The 22012-nt window shown below is 44.6% G+C and overlaps 1 protein-coding gene across 12 annotated transcripts in view; it reads left to right on the forward strand.

Moving 5' to 3' along the window:
* Window positions 1-22012, forward strand: part of KIF16B (kinesin family member 16B) — a 292229-nt gene that overhangs the window by 11027 nt on the left and 259190 nt on the right. Inside the window, exon 2 of one of the 12 annotated variants that reach the window (XR_009248804.1) lies at window positions 21255-21329. The exons of the other annotated variants lie outside the window; for them this stretch is intronic. The gene's annotated coding sequence lies outside the window, so the exon portion shown is untranslated. The remainder of the gene's footprint in view (window positions 1-21254; window positions 21330-22012) is intronic. 12 annotated transcript variants of the gene reach the window in all.

The following is a 22012-nucleotide window of genomic DNA, read 5'->3' on the forward strand; positions in this document are numbered from 1 at the left end:
GCAGAGGTAAATCACTCTGTGAGCTCCCTCTTAGTGGGACTTAAAGTTCCCTAGGAAGGTTTTAAGAAAAAATAATTCAAGGTGATGGAGAGTAGCTCAAAAGTGAGAACAATTGCAGAGATGAAGCTTTTAAAAACAGATTTTGGTCTCTTCTTTTTCCCAAAGTTTTCCTGTGAGCTGTCTCTACTTGATCAGATTGAAAGGCAGTTGTGAGAAAAAATGTCACCAGTCCTGGGCTGGGACTCACATTGATGATCCAAATAAGGTGCTTTTCTTTTCTTCTTTCTCTTCTTTGTTTTGAGGTGGGGTTATGCCTTACCTGCTGAGCATCCTGGAAGTATTGGGCAAGCACTCTGCCCTGTCTAAAATGCTGAGTTGGTCTCTTGCCTGAACACTCTTTGCTAGGAACCAGCACAACAGAGTACTTCCCATTCCCCCTCTAACTCCCCCAGCCGCAGGTGGTGTAGTCCTTCTTTTCTTCTTTTTATTTTAATATATAAAAACTTTTCATTTTGAAACATTTACAGAAAGTTGCTGAGTAGGGCAGAGTTTTCACGTGGCTTTTGCCCAACTTCCCTAAGTATTATAATCTTAGAAAACTATAATTAAAAACCAGCATAGTAACACTGATACAGTACTATTCACAATAGTGAATCTTAATCTGACTTATTCATATTTCCCAAATTTCCCCAATAGTGTCTTTCTTCAGGTCTAAAATCCAGTCCAAGATCGCACAATGAGTTTAGTTGTCTTGTAAAACATCTTAATTAAGCTCTCTTTGTTCTTAGGGCCAACTTTGTCTTTCCTGATATGATATTAAGGGTAAGAATAGATAACATTTCCCCTAGAATAACTCTCTTTGAAAGATTGAGGAATTATGCCTCTTGGCATCCTTTTTTGGAATATAGACAGACACTTTGAGCTGTTAAGACCTTGGTTGGATTAATTGTTCCACATGTCAAATGGAAAAGACACATGGGGACCTTTCATCCTTGATGGGGTGGAAAGGTTTGGAATTTGGAGTGAGTTTGGGGGAAGGCAGGTCTTAGTGATGTGTCAAGGATTTTTTTTTTTTTTTAAAGTTCATTTATTTTGAGAGAGAGAGAGAAAACATGCATGAACATGCACGAGCAAGTGGGTCAGGGCCAGAGAGAGAGAGAATCACAAGCAGGATCTGTGCTGTCAGCACAGAGCCTGATGTGGGGCTCGATCACATGAACCAAAAGATCATGACCTGAGCTGAAAACAAGAGTCAGATGCTTAACTGACTGAGCCACCCAGACACCCCTCAAGGATCAGTTTTAGACATAATTTGTTAAATTTGTAGTACAGGGGCTGCAAACTCAATGCTTACATGGGACCAGATAGGCCTTCCACAATCCACATTACAAACTCTGAGTCGGGGAGGTAATCGTGTGTGGAGGGGCACTTGCTAGTTTCTGTAGTAAACTTCCCCCCATGTTTTAAGGACTTCACACTAAAGTTACCAACACCGTTTATCTGTTGCTCACGTAAGCAGATCACTGTGTGTAGTTACCAGTCAGCTGGTGCTCCTGGAGCCTCTACTCTCTGGGGCCTCACCATCCTCTCTCTCCAGCTAGCGGAAGGCAAGTGGAGGGTAGGGAGGTGCACCCACCTCCATGGTGTGGAAGAGACATGTCACTAGTGCTTACCTCCCATTGGCCACATGGCCACACCTGGCTGCAGGGAAAGCTGGAAACCGTAGTTATTTTACTGGCTGGGACACCACTTCCCGGAGATAATTCTGTACTGTAAAGGGGAAGCTATCTAGTTCTGCACACTGTGTCTCGAGAGGTAACTCCATCTGTTCCAGCCAGTGATACCATCAAGGACCTTTGCACTTACCTTTCCATGTGGTACAGGTGTGGAAACCCAGATGTCCACATGTCCTGTTTCTTCCTTCTTAGATGTCACCTCCTCAGTTGTCTCATTGAAAATATCATCTCCCATGCCTGGTATTTCCTATCTCCCTTCTCAATTTTTTATTTTCCTTATCACTCTTATCACAATTTGGACTACTGTGTATTTTCCTTTTTTAGTGGTTTATTGTCAGAGTCACTCAATGAGGACCGGGGCCATTCCTGTCTTGTTCTTGGATATCTTTCTTGTACTTGACATGTGTTCAAGTATTGAATAAAATGGGAACAGGGACTGTTGAAATCCTCCAAATTTCAAATGTTGGCTAGGGTTATAGCTAAAACAAACAAGCAAACCACGTCTATGGGTGTGACCCTGGCTGCTAGCCTGGGCCTTGGGTGGAGAGCCAGGTGCCAGGGGCTGGGGCTGGAAGACATGGGTTTGTTTTCCAGGTCTGCCACTTGCTCATTGTGTGAGTTTGGGTGTGTCATTTTACTTCTCTGGGTTTCAGAACCTTCTTGTACAATATGAGACTAATAGTCCTCCCCACCTGCCCACCCCCACTCCCCACTTGCTGAATTATTGGACTTACTGTGTATCGAACTGTGCCAGACCCTGTGCTGGTTGCTGGGGGAATGAATGTTGAGTGAGGTGACCCCAGGAAGCTTCCAGGGAGAGGGGAGGTTTGATCTGGACCTTGTACAATGGGAAAGAGTCATAGCAGAGGAAAGATATTTTAGTCATTAAGTACTTACTGAGCAGCTGTGTGTACAGGGTGCTTTTCAAAGTTTGGAGATTCTTTGCTGAACAAGATGATAAAGTTGCTGCCCCCAGAGAGCTTATATTCTAGTATACTACTGTCGAATAGAAAGGCAGTGTCCCCCACATATGTAATTTAAAATTTTCTGGTAGTCACATTAAAAAAAATAAAAATAAATGGGTGAAATTAACTTTATCAATCTAATCTAACCCATTATATTCAGAATGTCATTTCAATATGAAATCAGTAGAGTATTAATGAGATATTTTACATCCATTTTTTGTACTGTCTCGGAAGTGTGGCATGTTTGTTATACTTACAGCACAACTAACCACGTTTCAAGTGCTCAGTAGCCACATGTGGCCAGTCACTGCCATATTGGGCAGCACAGGTCTGGGAGGTAAACAGATCATATGTAATGGCAGGTAGTTAAAAGTTCTATAAAGAAAATAAAGCAGGGTAAAAGGATAGCTAACCATACCAGGGGTCAGGAAGGGAATTTTTGGGTAGATAAAAGAAGGTGATGAACTATGGGGATATCTAAGAAGAATCCTCTAGGCAGAAGGAATAGCAAGTACGAAGGCCCTATGGCAAGAACATGCCTGGAATATGCACTGGATACTGGAGGCCATGTGGGAGGAAGTGTGATGCATCATGTGGAGCTCAGGGAACTATGGTAAGGTTGTAGGCTTATTGTGAGTGTGGTTAGGGCCATGGCAAGAGTGAGAGAATGGGAGTGACCTGATCTGACTTCACTTGTCCAAAGGTCACTTGGGCCACTGGTGGAGAAAGGACTGTAAGGGGACAAGAATAGAAATGGGATGATTTGAGCAAGAGGTGTGGGTGTATATGATTATGATCATTCATACAGTCTTTCATCCTGCAAACATTCATTGGCCGCCTACGAAGTGCCAAGCATTATAGTTAGGCACTGGGGACACCAATGGGCATGATCTATGTTCTCAGGAAGCTCAGGCTAGCAAATGAGTGGCTGGTTCAGAGTGGCAAGCTTGAGTAGAGGGGCAGGCAGAGAACAAAGGGAGCCATTCTGTTGAGTAGGCAGGTGTGGTGATTTCTGGCTGTCCTATTTCTTTGCATGACTGATCACCAGGCTGGTGTCAGGCTAAAAGAGCTTGAGCTTAGGTGACCTGTAAGACCCTCGTAGCACTGAGGTCAGCAGCCTGTATTCTGTTGACTATTGGGCAGCTGCTGAAGATGAGTTCAGGGAGATATGGGGTCACACTCAGCCTGTGATGCAGGTAGTGGACCAGTTCTGGAAACAGGAGGATGGTGAGAAGGGAAGATGGGACACTGCAAAGGCAGGCTTTTGTCCCCAAGGGAAGCTTATTTCCAGTGGTAATGGTAACTTAGCCTACACTTTCTACTAACCAGTGGTTTTCAGATTTTCTGCTCTTTCTAATGACCAATAAATGAATTAAAGGATCAGTGGAAGGACTTCACTCCTCCTTGCCTGGAACATAAGTGCTTGTGGAACTGGTTTGATTATAATTTGATCTTTGCTGGAATTCCTCCCTCCTTTGATTTTGAAGAGTCGGAGGATTTTGTGGTTGTTTCTTTTTGCTGCCTTTCCCCTTTTCCCTTTTCTTCTGCTCTAACTTTTGAGAGAGAGCTATTGCTAATCAGTCCTAGATACATCGGATTTATTTTCTGTACCGTCTTTCTTAGCCTTTGGAGCACGTTTGTAGTTCTTGATTTGCTATTTCCGATTCATTTATTCATTCCTTCATTCAGCAGACATGGAGTGCTTTCTGCATACGGGAAACGACTTTCTTTTTATTTTTTTTATTTATTTTTATTTTTTTAATATATGAAATTTATTGTCAAATTGGTTTCCATACAACACCCAGTGCTCATCCCAAAAGGTGCCCTCCTCAATACCCATCACCCACCCTCCCCTCCCTCCCACCCCCCATCAACCCTCAGTTTGTTCTCAGTTTTTAACAGTCTCTTATGCTTTGGCTCTCTCCCACTCTAACCTCTTTTTTTTTTTTTTTTTTTCCTTCCCCTCCCCCATGGGTTTCTGTTAAGTTTCTCAGGATCCACATAGGAGTGAAACCATATGGTATCTGTCTTTCTCTGTATGGCTTATTTCACTTAGCATCACACTCTCCAGTTCCATCCACGTTGCTACAAAAGGCCAGATTTCAGTCTTTCTCATTGCCAAGTGGTATTCCATTGTGTATATAAACCACAATTTCTTTATCCATTCATCAGTTGATGGACATTTAGGCTCTTTCCATAATTTGGCTATTGTTGAGAGTGCTGCTATAAACATTGGGGTACCAGTGCCCCTATGCATTAGTACTCCTGTATCCCTTGGGTAAATTCCTAGCAGTGCTATTGCTGGGTCATAGGGTAGGTCTATTTTTAATTTTCTGAGGAACCTCCACACTGCTGGGAAACGACTTTCTTTGTGTATGAGCTTTTCCTTGGAAGGATCCCTTTGCACTGTTTACTGATTACATTAGCGAGGCAGAGATTTCACTGTCCTGCAATCCCAGTCTTTCACATGGTACTTAGTACAGTGAAGGTGTGATAGAGGCATGGATATGGAAGAGCAGGTAAATTAGATGCTTCTTGTATCCTGGCTGTAGAGTGCTTGCATGGAATAGGCATAATCAGTGCTATTATAATTTTGTCTTGTACTTTTTAGGATTTCACGTGGATATTGTGATGGCAAAGCACAATCTGACATAACTCAGTAATAAATGGACAAAGTCTACTAGTCACCAAGTATTTGGTTTTACTATATAGATAATAAAATACTGTAGGTATTTGGAGAAAGGAAGATAGTGTGAGCTCAAGTCTATAGGTAAGGAGTTATGGCAGGAGTTGAATATTGTGGTCTGACTAGGCTTAGCTTGGTGAAGAGCAGAGGTTTTCAGGTGACCTTGACATTTTGTCCAGCTACTGAGCTTTTATTGAGCCCTTTTCTTTGGTCAGAGACGATCGAGGACATAGTCCCTACTCTTTAGTAGCTCGTGACCTAGTGGAAGTGACAGGAACAAAGGGAGCTTCAGAAGACCCCTAGGTAATGATGGTGTATTCGAGGCATGATGTATGAGGGTGGGGGTGTTGAGTGGCGCCCCTTCTAGGGATGGGAAGAACATTCCAGAGGAGGATACCATGACAGGGTATGTGCCAGGCCATGTGCTAGACCAGTGGTTCTCAAACGTTTTTGGCTTTGGGGATTTCTGCAGTCTTAAAAATTTTTGAGGACCCCAAAGAGCTTTTGTTTTTGTGGGCTACATAAGTCTATTATTTACCACATTAGGAATTAAAACAGAAAAACCTAAAACATAGGAGTAAGTAAGCACACATTCCTTTAGCTGTCAGAACGATTCATCACACACATTGCAGCTCCTGGAAAACTCCACTGTGCACTTGGGAGAGAATGAGAGTGAAAAAGGCAAATAATGTCCTGGTATAATTATGAATATAGTTGACCTTCTAAACCCCGTCCCCCCCACAGTCATTAACAACCACAAGGCAGCTGCTGGGTTGCATGTTGGGGATGTAATGGTGCATAAGCCAGGCACTGTCCTGGTCTTTGTTGGACTAGGTCCTGTGGTACTATGTACGGAAGCTTGTGGTGAGAGCTGGGGTCTAATTCAGACTTGGGGCATCAGGGAAGGTGCTTGGGAGAAACATCTAGCTAGATGGGAAGTGGGCGTTGGCCAGGGACAAGTATAGCAGATGGAGGGAACAACGTGGAAGGCCCAGAGACCTCATTTGAGGAGCTGAAGGAACTTCCAATGGCTGTGTGTTAATAATGCATTTGCTAGAACAATACCAGCAGTTTGCTTTCTCTGTGCAGCTTCAGTGTGATGTGATTTTATCCACTTGTTTGTTTTCAGAGGCACACATGGCTGTTCTTAAGCTCCTTCCCTGTGTGGCTTGTAGGCAGCTAAGGGCCTTGTTTCTTGGCACTTGTGTTGGAGAGCTTCCTGTTTCAAGTGCTGAACTGGGTTTGTCAAGCTTTGAAAACGCAAATGGAGCAGAGCCATGAAACGTGAGGGGGCTCAGTGTGCAGAAGAATGGAGACTGAATTAAAAAGCATAATTAATCATAAAAGAACAGAAAGGCGACACTTGAGACTTGAGGACTTGAGTGAAACAGAAGTGGAACTGCTCGTTTGATGTCATCGTATGATTGCAAGATGAGGCCTCGGTCTCAGACAGTGAGTGCCAGTGCATTGTGTACTAGCTCTCGCCCCTCCTCCCCTCCTCCTTTGAAATGAGGTCCAAATTAGAGATGCCAGTATTACGCCAGGTGCAACTAGAGACTTCCTTTGCCCTCATATAGTTGTTGTAGGAGGGGCCTGCTTTATTGTGCATTTACTGTTCGGTCAGCTGAGCCCCAGAAATGAGGACAGACCTGTTTTGCTTTCTGCCTGTTTGATTGCAAAGAACATCATGATATCAGAGGGCTTTCTTACTTCAGGGCCTTCTGGCTTGATGACAAGGTTATTTCTTTCATTTCTGCGTAAATTGTGGTAGTGTATTCAGTTTCAAGGAATCTGGGATGAGTTCTTGAGTCTTAAGAACCAGCTAATGCTGCCCCAGCAGTACAGCTCTGGGGAAAGACAGCTTCACTCTTCAAAAGGGGCACACCTCGAGGGTATCAGGACATGAAAATACTGGCAGAGAGTCAGAAGGATTGAAAATTAAAGAGGTGCAGCCTATGCTGAAAAGATAGAAGCTATTCCTCACTGGTAGTTTCTTTAAGAAATCCTAAAGATGTTAGAAAGCCTGAACAGATCACACCTTATTTGCTCCAGGCTGGATTAAGTCATGTTTTATTTTGTTAAAAGTCAGCTTCATTGGTTTCATCACATCAGCCAGCATTGTCATTGGCTCTCTGTCCCTCGAGGCGCCATGGGGAGAAGATAATAGAATCCAACAGAAAGTTTGAGAAGCCACAATCAAATTCTTTAGATTTGCTGGCAGTAGGTCATTTAAAAAGGTTTTTTTGCCATTAGAGGCATAACCTGCTCTCTGAAGTCTCCCAAGTTTTCTATGGGGTCTCAACTCCCGTGTCTGGGGAACTGGCGGAGAGCTGGTGACATGTGTGGGCTGCGGGGGTAAGCCAACATCACCTCCCTTTCTGCTGTCCTGTGGAGTATGGTCATAGGAGTGCCATTGTATTTCAGGAATAACAAGAATATTCACATAACATCTTCTGATTTTTTAAAGTACTGACAATTAATTAAAGATATTTTAGAATACAGAGTACACTAGTCCTAGCCTTCGGATGCCACTGAAAAATATCTGGCATAGAATGAATGTTTAAAATTTCTCCCCTACATCAAAATAAAATGCTTCTGCACAGCAAAGGAAACAACCAACAAAACTAAAAGACAGCTTACCAGATGGGAGAAGATATTTACAATTGACACATTTGGTAAAGGGTTAGTATCCCAAGTATGTAAAGAACTTATATAACTGAACATCAAAAAAACATGGTCCAATTAAAAAATGGGCAGAAGACATGAACAGACATTTCTCCAAAGAAGACATGGAGATAGCCAACAGATAGATGAAAAGATACTCAACATTGCTTATCATCATGGAAAGGCAAATCAGAACCACAGTGAGATATCATATTATACCTGTCAGAATGGCTAATATCCAAAAGATAAGAAATAACAAGTGTTGTTGAGGATGTGGGAAAAAAGGAACCCTCGTACACTGTTGGCGAGTGAAAATTGGTGCAGCCACTGTGGAAAACAGTGTGGAGGTTCCTTAAAAAATTAAAAATAGGGGGGTGCCTGGGTAGCTCGGTCAGTTGAGCATTCGACTTCAGCTCAGGTCATGATCTCATGGTTTGTGGGTTCGAGCCCCGCATCAGGCTCTGTGCTGACAGCTCAGAGCCTGGAGCCTGCTTTGGATTCTGTGTCTCCCTCTCTCTCTGCACCTCCCCCGCTCATACTCTGTCTCAAAAATAAACATTAAGAAAAATTAAGAATAGAAACACCACTTGATCCATTAATTCCACTACTGGATATTTATCCAAAGAAAATGAAAACACTATTCAAAAAGAAACATGGACCCCTGTGTTTATTGCAGTGTTATTTACAATAGCCAAGATATGGAAGCAGCCCAAGTGTCCATGGATAGATGAATGGACAAAGAAGATGTGGTACACACACACCCACACCCCTACACACGTAGTGAAGTATTACTCATCCATAAAAAAGAATGAAATCTTGCCATTTGCAACAGCATGGATGCATCTAGAGAGTATAATGCTAAGTGGAATAAGTCAGAGAAAGACAAATACCATATGATCACACTCATGTGGAATTTAAAAAACAAAACAAATGAACAAAAAAAAGACAAAAAGCATACTTTTTTTTTTTTTTTTTTTTTAAGTTTAGTTATGTTTGAGAGAGAGAGAGAATCCCAAGCAGGCTCCACACTGTCAGCACAGGGCCTGATGCAGGGCTCAATCCCATGGCCCATGAGATCATGACCTGAGCTGAGATCAAGAGTCAGATGCTTAACTGACTGAGCCACCCATACATCCCCCCAAAACAGACTCTTTAACTATAGAGAAAAAATTGATGGTTGCCAGAGGGGAGTTGGGTGGGGGATGGGTGAAACAGGTGAAGGGGATTAAGAGTACACTTACCATGATGAGCATTGGGTGATATATAGAAATGTTGAATCACTGTATTGTACAACTGAAACTAATACAGCATTGTATGTTAATTATGCTGGAATTAAAAAAAATCTTTCTCTTTTATTTGCAACTCTTCAGACCATTTCCCCTTACTACTTTTCTGCATTACCGGTGTTTTCAATATTTGGTGGTGGGGGGGGGGGGGTTGTCATCTTTGAGTGCTCCTGGCTTGTCTCACTGTTGTGTCACAAGCATCCTTGAATTCCACTGAATGCTGAAAGATGCTGGTCCTTTCCGTGTTTCTGTGAAGACCAGGAAAGAGGTGTCATGGTTGGGGAGGGGGCTCCTGGAAGAGGTAGCCCTAAAGTAGCTTCTGTGAACAGTGCTGATAATGCTGAGGACAGCAATTGGGTCTGCATAAGCCCGTCCTTCACTGCGTGCTTCGACTCTGTCCTCTGAATCCCGTAGTCTTCTCTAGGGCAGGTAGGGCAGGCAGGACTCATCCCTGTATTATGGACGGGCAGGCAGGCTTGGTCAGGAACACATTGGTCAGTTAGAGCTGCAGAATGTGAACCTGGCTCTTTGGACCCTGAAATTCTGGGCTACATTGCTGTGACTGTGGCAGACTGCATGCCTGAGCCCGAAGGCCTTTTCTTCTTTGTTGAGAGTTTTGGTGGCCTGCTTGATATTTTCCCACCTCTGTCATCTGGTTTCATACAAGGTCCGTGGTCATGGTGCGTTTTCTCCTTTGGGCTTTGCTAATGACATTGTGGGGGAGGCCCAGCTTGCCCTTCTGAGACCTTTAATGGGGGAAGTAGAAAAACCAGGAGTTTAGGATGCTGGCCTCACATCTCAGCTGACATCTCAGTCGATGGCTTCCCACCCCAGAGAGTGGATTTAACTTGTAGGGGGTGCAGCTGGGCATCAGGAATTTTAAAGTCCCTGGGAAATTGCTGTGTGCAGCAGAGGTGGAGGGCTCCTGGGTTGGGAGACACCTGGAATGTGATTACTGGTAACGCTCCAGCTCCTGGACACCCCGCATGATGTCAGTGTGCTCTCCATTGATGCCTCATGTTTTCCAGGTGATGACGAAATGAAAATCGGCCTGAGTGTAGAGTGTGGCTTCTTCCTCTGTTCTGTTTCTCTGCTGTTGTGCTTTGTTTGTTTGTTTGTTTTTTTTTTAACGTTTATTTCTTTTTGAGACAGAGACAGAGCATGAACAGGGGAGGGGCAGAGAGAGAGGGAGACACAGAATCTGAAATGGGCTCCAGGCTCTGAGCTGTCAGCACAGAGCCCGACGCGGGGCTCGAGCTCATGGTCTGCGAGATCATGACCTGAGCCGAAGTTGGACGCTTAACCAACTGAGCCACCCAGGCGCCCCTCTGCTGTTGTGCTTTGTATCACTAGTCAGAAACTGCAGATGGGGCGTAGCATACTCCGTGTCTGACCAGTGTGGTCTGAAAAGCAGCGAGAGCCAGGGCAGGCAGGGAGCAGCTCTTCACCAAGCCTGGCTGTGTTTAGGCACCAAGGAAGGTGGTGTGACTCAGTTTTGTTCCAAGAATAGCCTGGAAAGGGTCTGATGACCTACCCCCTTGTCTCCTAGTATACAAAATGTGGGTGTTCCTTTAGGCAATGATTGGGTTTCCTTTTTGGACTGACTGCATTTCACTTACCATGTCAACCATATCAGATCTTTCCTTGGTCTGGCCTCCTGTGCTGGGGTGGGCCTTTGCTTTTACAGCCTGTTTGGTCTCACCCACATGGGGTGATCGTGGGATGGTGAAGGTCACGGTCTATGATTATACATCGCTGTGTCCCTGAGAGCCTCGTAAAGGGGAGACATGCGTTTGTCCTTTGACCTACTCCTGCCTCTAGCCACTGTTGCTCTCTTTAATTTATTATACAATTGCAAGCTTGGCCTCGGGGACGAAGGGAAGGGGCTACTGGGCAAGAAGGACGGCATTCGTTTCCTGTCTTCAGACATCAAGTATATAGTCAGAATCACTAGACACCTTTCTCAAGTATTTAAAAATAAGTGAAGGAAGGGGCACCTGGGTGGCTCAGTGGGTTAAGCATCCAGCTTCGGCTGATGTCACAATCTCATGGTTTGTGGGTTCGAGCCCCGTGTCAGGCTCTGTGCTGCCAGCTCAGAGCCTGGAGCCTGCTTTGGATTCAGTGTGTCCCTCTCTCTGCCCCTCCCCCCCCTCAAAAATAAACATTAAAAATAAGTGAAAGAATTTTGGTGTTTCTGATGTTCTTTTTTATGAACTGTGGCCTCTGGATTGTGTTGATGAAGATAAGGCACTTTATAAATAAAACCTATGAGGATCAACTATCTGGTGGTTCTTCATAGTTTTGAGATCTGGCTAGAAAATTTGGCAAAATGTATTCTGGATTTCCTCCATTTCCACTCATTTTTGGGAAGCCCTGGAAAGGTTATTAACACAGAACTGCCCAACAGAATGTAAGCTCCTGGAGGGCAGGGCTTTTTGTTGTTTTTGTTTACTGGTGTATGTCCAGTGCCTCAGACAGCACAGGCACGATAAACACTTGCTGATGGATGGATCTTGGGTTTGTGATGGAGATGAACTGATTGTCTGCTGGGTGCCTGGCGTTGTGTTGCCTGTTTTCTTCTGTCACATTTTTCAGCAGAAAATGATGCATTAGGCGAGCTCAACCCACAGCATTGCACAATTAGTACTTAAGTTTTTTTTTTTTTTTTTAAGTTTATTTATTTAGTGTGAGAGAGAGAAAGAGAGAACACACACGCATGCAGGGGAGAGAGGATCCCAAGCAGGTTCTGTGCTCAGCATGGAGCCCAGCCGGATGCAGGGCTGGATCTCACCACCACAAGATCCAGACTGCGAGATCATGACCTGAGCTGATATCAAGAGTTGGAGGCTTAACCCCCTGAAACACTCAGGCACCCCTGTGTGATAGGTTTTATTCAGCCATTTTACAGGTGAGGAAACCAAGGCTTGGCAAAGTTCAATCAGGTGCTAAAGTCATAGAGCTGCCGAGAGGCAGGGTTTCAACGCAGGTGCCCAAAGCCCAGTGCTTCCCTGCACAATTATTAAACCACTCTGCTCGGCAACATCAGAAGCTGTGCTTGCATCTGATTCCGCTCTGACTCGAGGTGAAGTCTTTTGAAGAGTCTTACAATTGAGTATTTTGAAGCATACCTTTCTCCTATCTGGTATATTTAGCTGTCAATGCGGTAAAAGGAATCAATCTTCTTTTTATGAGCCAGCTATTGTATTTTTTTTTTTCATAAAGCTGTCACTGAGAACATTTCTCTAAAATAGAGATAAATCTGGAAGGAGGGTTGTGGTAATGGTGTGGGGAAAGAGCCGAGAAAACTCATTTCTTCGTGTTTCGTGGCGCTGCCACATTGCCCGAGGGTATCTTTGGACGTTAAATAGTTGGCTTAATGTCTGAGCACAGGAAAACAAAAGGAAGTATTAGTAAAGTTCTCCGTGTTTACATTTAGGCCATTTCTTTTGCCACTTTCCTTTTGTGAACGTGTTGCTTCTGTGTTTTGGAGAAACGTGTTGAAGAAGTTTGGTCATACGCACATCCCTATTTTTCTTCTATGATTCAAAAGCGATGGACATTCTCACTGCCATGGTTCTGGAGTCAGCACAGCTGTGTGTCTCCGGGAAGAGCCGAACTTCATTTTTGCCTTTGGAGTTAACATCTGCTTGGTTAACTGATATTTATAGGGAAAACACATCTGCATTTAGAAATTAAAAATGTATAATGGACTTTGAAGCATAATTAACTGCATTTTAAGGCTTGGAATTCAAGAGTAGGATCTTGTTTTCACTTCACCTGTTTCATTGTTTCATTGCTTAATTCATTCATCCATCTAGGTGCTTTCTGTATGTCAGGGTGTAGTGCTAGGTATTATGGGGTATGCAAAAATTAAGGCATTATGTCTGCCCCCAGGAAGCGGGTGGACTGGTTGAGAAGACAAATATGTAGTCCCCCAATAGTAAACAGGTGGAAGGTAGAAACCGCTATGATGTGTTATGAAATATCACAAAGATGTGTGTTAGGAAGTATCACACAGAAGATGTGGTGTGTTATGGAATATCACACAGAGGGTACTGGCTAGGAGAAGATTGGGAAGGCTTCCTGGAGGAGGAACATCAGAAAGTTTGAAGGAAGAGTGAGATGGAGGGGAAAAGTACATTCCAGACAAGAGGGCACAGCATGAGGGTCACTGTGAGTCCTGGAAAAAGGCGCTGTTTGGGATGGGATGGGGGCTTGGGTGGTACAGGTGTGTGTGGGAGATGAGGCTAGACGGGCTTCTTGTGCCCTGCATCTAGCACCTGATGCAATAAACACCTTGCATCCAATTTAGGGAGTAATCTTGGTGTGGATTGCTCACATGTGCAGCTGGCCCATTGTGTTCCCGTGGGAGCCCAAGCTTCCCTAACTTCCACCTTCAGGGGGAGGTAGTTGAAATCAAGTTTGGTGTTCTAGCTTTGCGCACAGCCCAGAGCCATTCACTGTGGCTTGGAAGTATTGACGCTTACTTCCTCTAACTTTCCATAGTGCTGACTCTAGTAGCGACTTGGAGCAAGTCCCTTACCCTCCCGGGGCCTCACTTTTCTCTCTGCCCGAGTGGAGGTCATGGACGAGGTCTCTTCCGAGTCCATCATCTTCTTGTCAAGTGCTCATCTTGGCTCTCAAGCCCTTTACCATCTTGGTCTCCAGTGGTCCTCCCTGAAGAGTATCCAAAATTCCCTGCAAAGTGTCATTATCATCTTTAGTCTCAAGCAAAATTTAGTTCTTTTGGGCTTGAATTTTATAGTGTATGAAATTCTTCACCAGTTTTTCTCAACTGGGCCAGGGTTCTGTGACAGAATTAACTTATGCCTAATGCCCAGAGTAAGGCATCCACTCACTATATGTAATGAATTAACTTTCCTTCTATGCTTCTAGAATGGTACTGGTTATACACCTTCCTTAGGAGAAGTGAGAAAATAGTTTTCGGTATATGTGCATATTTTTTTCTTCCCTTCTTTCTTTCTGTTTAATTGCAAATTACATTATAGCTTTCATGCTGTTTTGCTACTTGCTCTTTCTTCCCACTTACCAGTGTTTTCAGTGACTGTGGTGTTTCAGAGTTCGGAAGAGGAGCCTTGGTTGGAAGCCAACAGTGATACCCTGAAAGGCACAGTCCAAATCTGGATTCTTGTTCTGGAATTGGGGCTGGGTGGGTTGGGCTCCATTCAGAAGAAGGGCCGAGCCCATCTAGTAAAGCACCCTTTCAGAAGGAGCTAAGAGGAACTACGCTTCCTCACTCATAGGGCCGAGGCTCCTCACAGCTGAGGAGGGCATCACAGATCACCCAGGTCAGTGCTTCCCAAACCTTGGTGGTTGAATATAGAGATTCCTGGTCCCCATCTGGGGGGATTCTCACTTGGTAGGTCTGGGTGGGGATGCTTCATGTGATTCTGTTGATCTGTAGGGCTTGGGAATCCTGGATGTGGCCCCATTGTCTTTTGGACACACCTGTGCTCTGACGGCAGCCCAGTGTCTCTTGTGTGGCCTGTAGGAAGGACCCTCCTTGGCTTCCTTTCTCTACTCTTGCCCCTCAGGAATCCATGCACAGTAGCTGGGGGAGGATTTAAAAATGTAAGTGGGATTGTGCTATTCCCCTGTACTCTTAGCCCTCCTGTGTCTGTGGCCTGCTACCACATGTAAGTTCCAAAGTCCTATAAAGGCCTGACATACTTTGGCCCTGGCTTCCTTTTCTGACCTCACATCCCATTTTGCTTACCCCCTCTTACCTGCAGTCACACTGGCCGTTTTGCTCTTTCCCCCAAACCTTGTGCTGGTTCCTGCCCCAGGGCCTTTTCCCTGCCTTTCTATTTATCTGGAATGTTTCTCCCAGATCTTTGCCTGCCCCTTGGCCTTCCTGCAGTCAGGCCTTTGCTCACACGTTAACCCCCTTGGAAAGGTCATTTCTAGCCACATGCCTCCCACTGCCTCTGCCCTCAATTCTATCCCATGACACTGTTTCATTTCTTTATAGCTAGTTACCAGTGTCTAAGATGGTATTGTTTTTATTTTTTTCTGCTCCCCTCACTATAATGCAGATTCCAGGCGGACTCTGTATTTTTTACCGCTTTTTCCCACACCAGGAATATTATCTGGCATGAAAGGTACTAAATATTTGAAGACTGAGTGAATGCAAATATCCGCATAAGGATTTGTCCCAGATGAGGATTTGTCAGCCTCCACCTGAACCCCCTCAGGGACGATTCTGCACATGTCCAGGCAGCTCATTTGCATCGAGACAGCTCTGATTGTTATTGACACCACTCTGCCACAGTGGTGGCTGCCACTGGCCAGCATACTCTACCGCATGGATCGGGAGTTGGGGCGGTGGGGCCTGCGCTCGCCACCAGATTCTCTGTTGCCGCATCGTGTTGCCTGGCTGCCAGTGTGCGGTCAGCACGGCCTCAAGGTTGTGCCCCTTCCCCAGGCAGCCTCCCACAGTCCCCCGGCCAATAAGGAGCATCGAGGCCCAGCCTGGGCAACTCTGAAGGGCCGTCATAGTTCAGGGCTGCCTGTGGGGTCAGTCGAGGCTGCCCTGGGGCCTGTGTCATCGCAGTTCCACTGTCTTCTCTGCTCGGTCCTGCTGCCTTCTCCTTTTTCCAGGTGTCTGTCCCAAGAGCACCCCGCTTGCTAAACTCCTTCACAGTATCTGCTTCTCCGGGATCCCAACCTGTAGCAGTGGGCTTGTTGCCTAATCTTTCAGGTTCATTACACCCTCTCCAGACCAGGGGAAATAAAAGGTTCACCTTAATCGCCTGCTATATGGCAGGGGTCAGCGGAGGATTTCACTTAGCATGGGACTCTCATAGCCTCCGAGACCATGACAGCACTGCTGTCCTTGGCTCGTCCGTGGAGGCAGGCCACGGGGAATGGGGTGGAGGCTCCGCAGACCTCTCACAGGCTGCCACTCCAGCTTGGCCCTTGGATGGAGGTCATGGTGCCACTTACCTCTGGCTGACCGCCGTGTGGTGAGGTGTGCTGTGAGGAGCTGAAATGAAGTCAGGGGGATTGCCTTAAAAACCCACTCCAGAATTTTCAGTGTCTGTGTCCCCCTGGGTTTTACCCCAAAACTGAGTTGCAGGCTTTTATGATTTCATGGAGAGCAACTAAGAGTAGTCAACAGTTCCATGATCTTTGAGTGGTCAGGATCAGCCAGAGAGGTTAAGGAGAAGCTGGTTTCAGAAGAATAGCCCTCCCTGAGTTTGTTTCTACATTTAGACAAAGGTGAGGGGACATGTATTATGAAGCCTCTGCTGCTGCATTGGGTACTGAGGGTGCAAGCGTATTTGAAGACTCAGCTAGGTATCTGTCTGTCTGGGCTCTAGGAAGGGAGGCGAACACACACGCATCTAACTGGAAGAGCCTGCTGGATGCACACCCCGGCTAAGACATGGTGGCATCCCGGTTAGCAGGGGAAAATAAAGTGTGAGTAGATCTCACGTGATATTTGGGATATAATTACACTAAAAAACCATTTGTTTATCTGAAATTCACATTTAATTGAGTGTCCTGTATTTTATCTGGAGCCCTAATAAAAGGGCAAAGAGGCATGTCATGGGGGTAGCACAGAGGGACTAAGCAATTCATTGAGCATATGGGATCAGGATATAGTATAACTCAATACAAATATTGCATGAGATCTCATACCACTTACAGCTTCCTCTTTATCCTCTCAGAAATGGCTTGTACATCTGGAAGCATATATGTGTGCATATTCTTTACGCTTTATTTATCTGCTTACCTGCAAACTGGATCAAGGCCTTCACACTGTTTGCTACTTACTCTTTCTCCGACCGAGCAGTTTTCCTTGGACTTCTTTCCATAGTGGTACCCATAGAGGTCGCATATTCTTTTAAAAAATGGTGTTTTATTTTTAATTTTGCTTTGGAGTGTCCTGCCACCAAAGTGAAGGCAGTTAGATAGTCATAGGATGTAAGTTTGCATTTTTTATTTTTATTTTTTTTAATGTTTATTTATTTTGAGAGCGAGAAAGAGAGAATGAGCAGGGGAGGGGCAGAGAGAGAAGGAGAAAGAGAATCCCAAGCAGGCTCCATGGTCACAATGGAGCCTGACACAGAGCTCGATCTCATGGACTGTGAGATCATGACCTGAGCCGAAATCAAGAGTTAGATGCTTAACTGACTGAGCCACCTAGGTTCCTCTTGGCATTTTTTACTTTTAACTGAAGTATAGTTCACATACAGTATTATTTTAGTTTCAGGTGTACAACATAGAGATTCTACAATTATATACAAAGTATGTAAGTTTTAAGATGACTTTGGGGGATACTGATTGACTTCAGAACTCGGGGTCAGTAAGCTGCTCTTCAGAATCTTCTTGGATAACACTCACTTTGGAGATCTGAGTACTATCCAATCAGGCTGTCCATAATGGAGTGACCAAATACCATCAGCTGACCAACCGGAATCAATTTGAATTGCTGAATAATTTAAAAATATTTCATGGGGCGCCTCGGTGGCACAGTCGGTTAAGCGTCCGACTTCAGCCAGGTCACGATCTCGCGGTCCGTGAGTTCGAGCCCCGCGTCGGGCTCTGTGCTGACAGCTCAGAGCCTGGAGCCTGTTTCCGATTCTGTGTTTCCCTCTCTCTCTCTCTGACCCTCCCCCGTTCATGCTCTGTCTCTCTCTGTCCCAAAAATAAATTAAAAAAAAAAATATTTCAAAATACTTGAATTAACATAGTTTTGTTTTGTTTTTTTTTCTTTCCCCTGATAAGCTTCCTCCTACTCACAAATCTGAGAGCTGACACAATTCATCTCTTTTCTGATTGGAGGTTTTACTCTTTTCCCTTCCTTCCTCCTTTTCCTTCACTCCAGTATTGATCTATATCTCAGTCTGCTTATTCCAGCTGGTTCATTTGTAGCATCTTATGATCTAGTTTCCAGACCTTTCAAATAAATTACTCATTTATATGAAGGAGCCATAATTGACTTTTCGGTTGAGAAACCCAATTCACCAAAGTGGCTCGGGAGAGACATAGTTCATTTTGCTCTATTATCAAATCAATGTTCAAATAATATTTTAGGATTATTTATTTTCCTCAATATGAGAAAAATGTCAAGATTTATTTCCCATGTTTCTTAAATGTCAGAGGAAATTGACCTGAGCTGGGGGAACTCTCAATGCCTGGTGTTTTACAGTTCTCAGCTGAAGGATTAAAAGACAAAGCACTGGGCACTGATTTTGAGTGTTGCCCTTGTGCTCAGTGGACTCAGGTTGTGGATTATGAACAAAGCTGGTTCTTGCTTCTCTGGGATTCACTAGACTAATTGGAGAGGTGACATTAGCAAGGATGTGGCCCGTGTGATTGGGGATGAACTAGGCAGGTGTATGAAGGGAAATGGTTTCTGAGGTTTTATGATGGTAGGTGAGTCAAATTAGACCCGAGAAAAGCCTTTCTTTGGAATGTGGATGGGGATTGGATGGCACCGTAGCGTGTGGGAAAGCAAGAACCGAGAAGGGGGTGCATAGGGAGGCTGGCATTAAGTAGGGGATGCATGTGGAGATGGCTAGGCTTGCATAAGAGGCAATTATTTAACTTTTAGTCAGCCCATCACATTCAACAAGCATTTGATGAGCACCTCAAAGTTGCAGGCGCTGTGCTAGGCCTGCGGATATAAACCCAGACAGGTAGGGTCCTTGCTTTTTAAGAAGTTCAGGGTCTGGTGGGTAAGACAAGTAAGAGGACGCTCTAACGAGGGGATGGGAGAGAGGGCTCAGCGAAGTCTCTCCAGACGTGTGAGGTCTAAGCTGAGTCTGGATGGCCGGCTAGGAGGGGGTCAGGATGAGGAGGTGGGATTGATACAGTGTTGAATGGCAACATTAGTTAGGGTCAGAGCAGGAAGGGCCTTGTATACTGCTGAGAGTTGGATTTTATCCTGTAGCCTTTGAGAAGTCATTGAAGGAGTTAAAGCAGGGGAGCCTCAGGGTGAAATATGCAACTGGGGGAATCTTTCTGACAGCAGGGTAGAGTGTGGATGGGAAGGGAGAAGGCTGGAGGCAAGGACACTGGTGAGGTGGTGGCAACCCCAGATGCAGCAGTGTCTGTGGGGAGATGTGGCATGTGGCCAAGGTGGGGAGATGGGTGGTCAGTTTCACAGGACTTAGTAACTGACTATTGGGTGTGGGGATGAGGGAGTGGGAGGTAAGGCTGTTGGTTGGAGTGCCACATGGACCTTGAAGTCACCTCTGATGGTTGAAGGCTCTGCAATGAAGCAAAGGCCATGATAGTAGCCTGTCTCCAGTGGACAAGATCTTGAGCAGGGTTGGTCAGCAGGTTGTGGAGGGAAAGAGATGAACTAACTTTTGAGATCTTCTTCAAAGAAGAAAAGCATTGCTTCCATTTGTGCTTTTCTTAGACTAAAATCATGTTACAAAACACTCTAAAAATTAACACCGCAGTAACAGTAATGTACCTGCCTATTTTAGAATCCTACAGAACATTTTATTGTAAGAAACGATTTAGCCCATAATTAGTATGAAGTGTACACAGTGTTTTTCATTGCCGTCGTCCAAGATAGGAAGGTTCCTAAATATAATTTTGTTCTCCAGTACTGCTCCAGGGGGACGTCAATTCAGTCACCGTGATTAACGGTGATGATAACCATTCTTACCAAACGTCGATCCCCTGGAACTGCGAGGTGATCCAATTCAAGCCTATCTCGTGTACTTTCAAGTCTCCTTAGAGAGTCCTGAACCTTTGTGAAAGAACTGCCTAATTTAACCAAGGGCACTGTAGGAAAATTCCCGCTATCCACTAGTCAAAGATACTGCGTTAAGGCTGTGAGAGGTTTGACATCACAATGCGAGAGATCTGATGTGGTTTTGACAGGCAGAAACTGCCTTGTAGGAACATTAATACCTTGAGTGTTAAAATCTTTTCCTGGCATCCCCTACTGCAGTTTCTGACAGAGCAACATTCAGCCCTCCATCCGGTCTCTGAATTCACAGTGATTTCCATGTCAATATCTTCTGCTCCTGCAGCCTTTTGACGGCTGCAAGTGAGAGATGGATCTCAGGTTGTTGGTGTTAAATATTTTGAATTTTGATGAGATTTGAATTCATCAACGGGTGCTTTTGGTATTTGAGTGATTTCCACTAGTCACCAGACTTCGTACTGAATGAGTGTGCCACCCTTTACCTTGGGCATGTATTTTATTTGTGATTTCCAGGACAAAGTTCTCAGGGTTTTCCATTGGCTGGGTTCATTAGATGGTTAAGAATATAAAGTTCCCCTTTGGCACCCAGATTATATACGTTAGACACAGAAATATAGTCTTTTCCTTCTCCTAGAAGGGTATTGAGCCAACCAGAGTTGTAGAAAGTGACATAAATGTCACCATGGCCCGGGGTACCAAGCTTCTGGGTTTTCCTCTGAGTAAGATACATCTTTGGCTACAGGCAGTAAGGATTCTTTATTAATCCTTGGGTACCTGCTTTGATTAAAAGTGTAGATTTTTAACATGAAATGTTTGTTCTTCTCTAGTATTTATTTTTGTATCTTCATTTGTGTTAAAAGTGCTCATTAGCTTATTAGAATAAGAGGAATATTGGGGCGCCTGGGTAGCTCAGCCGGTTAAGCGTCCGACTTCGGCTCAGGTCATGATCTCACGGTCCGTGAGTTCGAGCCCCGCGTCGGGCTCTGTGCTGACAGGTCAGAGCCTGGAGCCTGCTTTGGATTCTCTGTCTCCCTCTCTCTCTGACCCTCCCCCGTTCATGCTCTGTCTCTCTCTGTCTCAAAAATAAATAAACATTAAAAAAAAAATTTTAAAAAAAGAATAAGAGGGATATCTGTTCAGAAGTTCAGTTTGCTGAATGGTCAGATCTAAAAAGATATTCTCATTTCAAACACTGTCCAATTTTTTTTTGGGTCTTTGTAGCCCATGCTGGTTCTCAAACCGCCGTTGAGTTTCACCACCACCAGCTGGGGCATCACAGAAAATAAATATTGTCAGGTAAGCCCTGGCCTTCATCTTTTCATAGCATTGAATGGAATCTTCTGGAGGTCTTTGGATTTTTCCCCAAACCACAGCAGGTCCCTTTTCTTGGAAAAAGCTATGAAATAGCTTCTGAAATCCAGTAAGTTATTTTTTTATTGTGCTCAAACTCATGTGATGATGCTGTGGTGAGTATTTTTTCTAGTTTCTTCTTCAAAGATAATTCCAGCTGTTGTTGAATGACTTTTTGGAACTGAGAAGCACCATGTTGAGACATGACTTTGCTAAGATCTCTCTGAGCTGTGCCTCAGTTTCCATAACTGGTTCCTGCTTTCTTACTCCCTGGGTTTTTAAATATTCTGTCTTCAGTCCATTTTCCCCCTAAGTAATTCCCTTAACCTGATTTTTTTTAAGTTTATTTTTACTTATTTTGAGAGAAAGACAGAGAAGAGAGCAAGTCGGGGATGGGGCAGAGAGAGAGAGAGAGGGGGAGACAGAATCCCAAGCAGGCTACATGCTGCCAGCATAGAGCCCAGTGCAGGGCTCAACTCCACAGACTGCAAGATCATGACCTGAGCCAAAATCAAGAGCCGGACACCCAACCGACTGAGCCACCCAGGTTGCCCCCTTACTCTGATTATTTTTAAGAATGACTTCAAGGTATTGGCAGCAACCTTACCTTGACATTGGGAAACAGTCTG

The sequence above is a fragment of the Neofelis nebulosa genome, chromosome 9 (assembly GCF_028018385.1).
Source record: "Neofelis nebulosa isolate mNeoNeb1 chromosome 9, mNeoNeb1.pri, whole genome shotgun sequence".
NCBI classification, from domain to species: domain Eukaryota; kingdom Metazoa; phylum Chordata; class Mammalia; order Carnivora; family Felidae; genus Neofelis; species Neofelis nebulosa.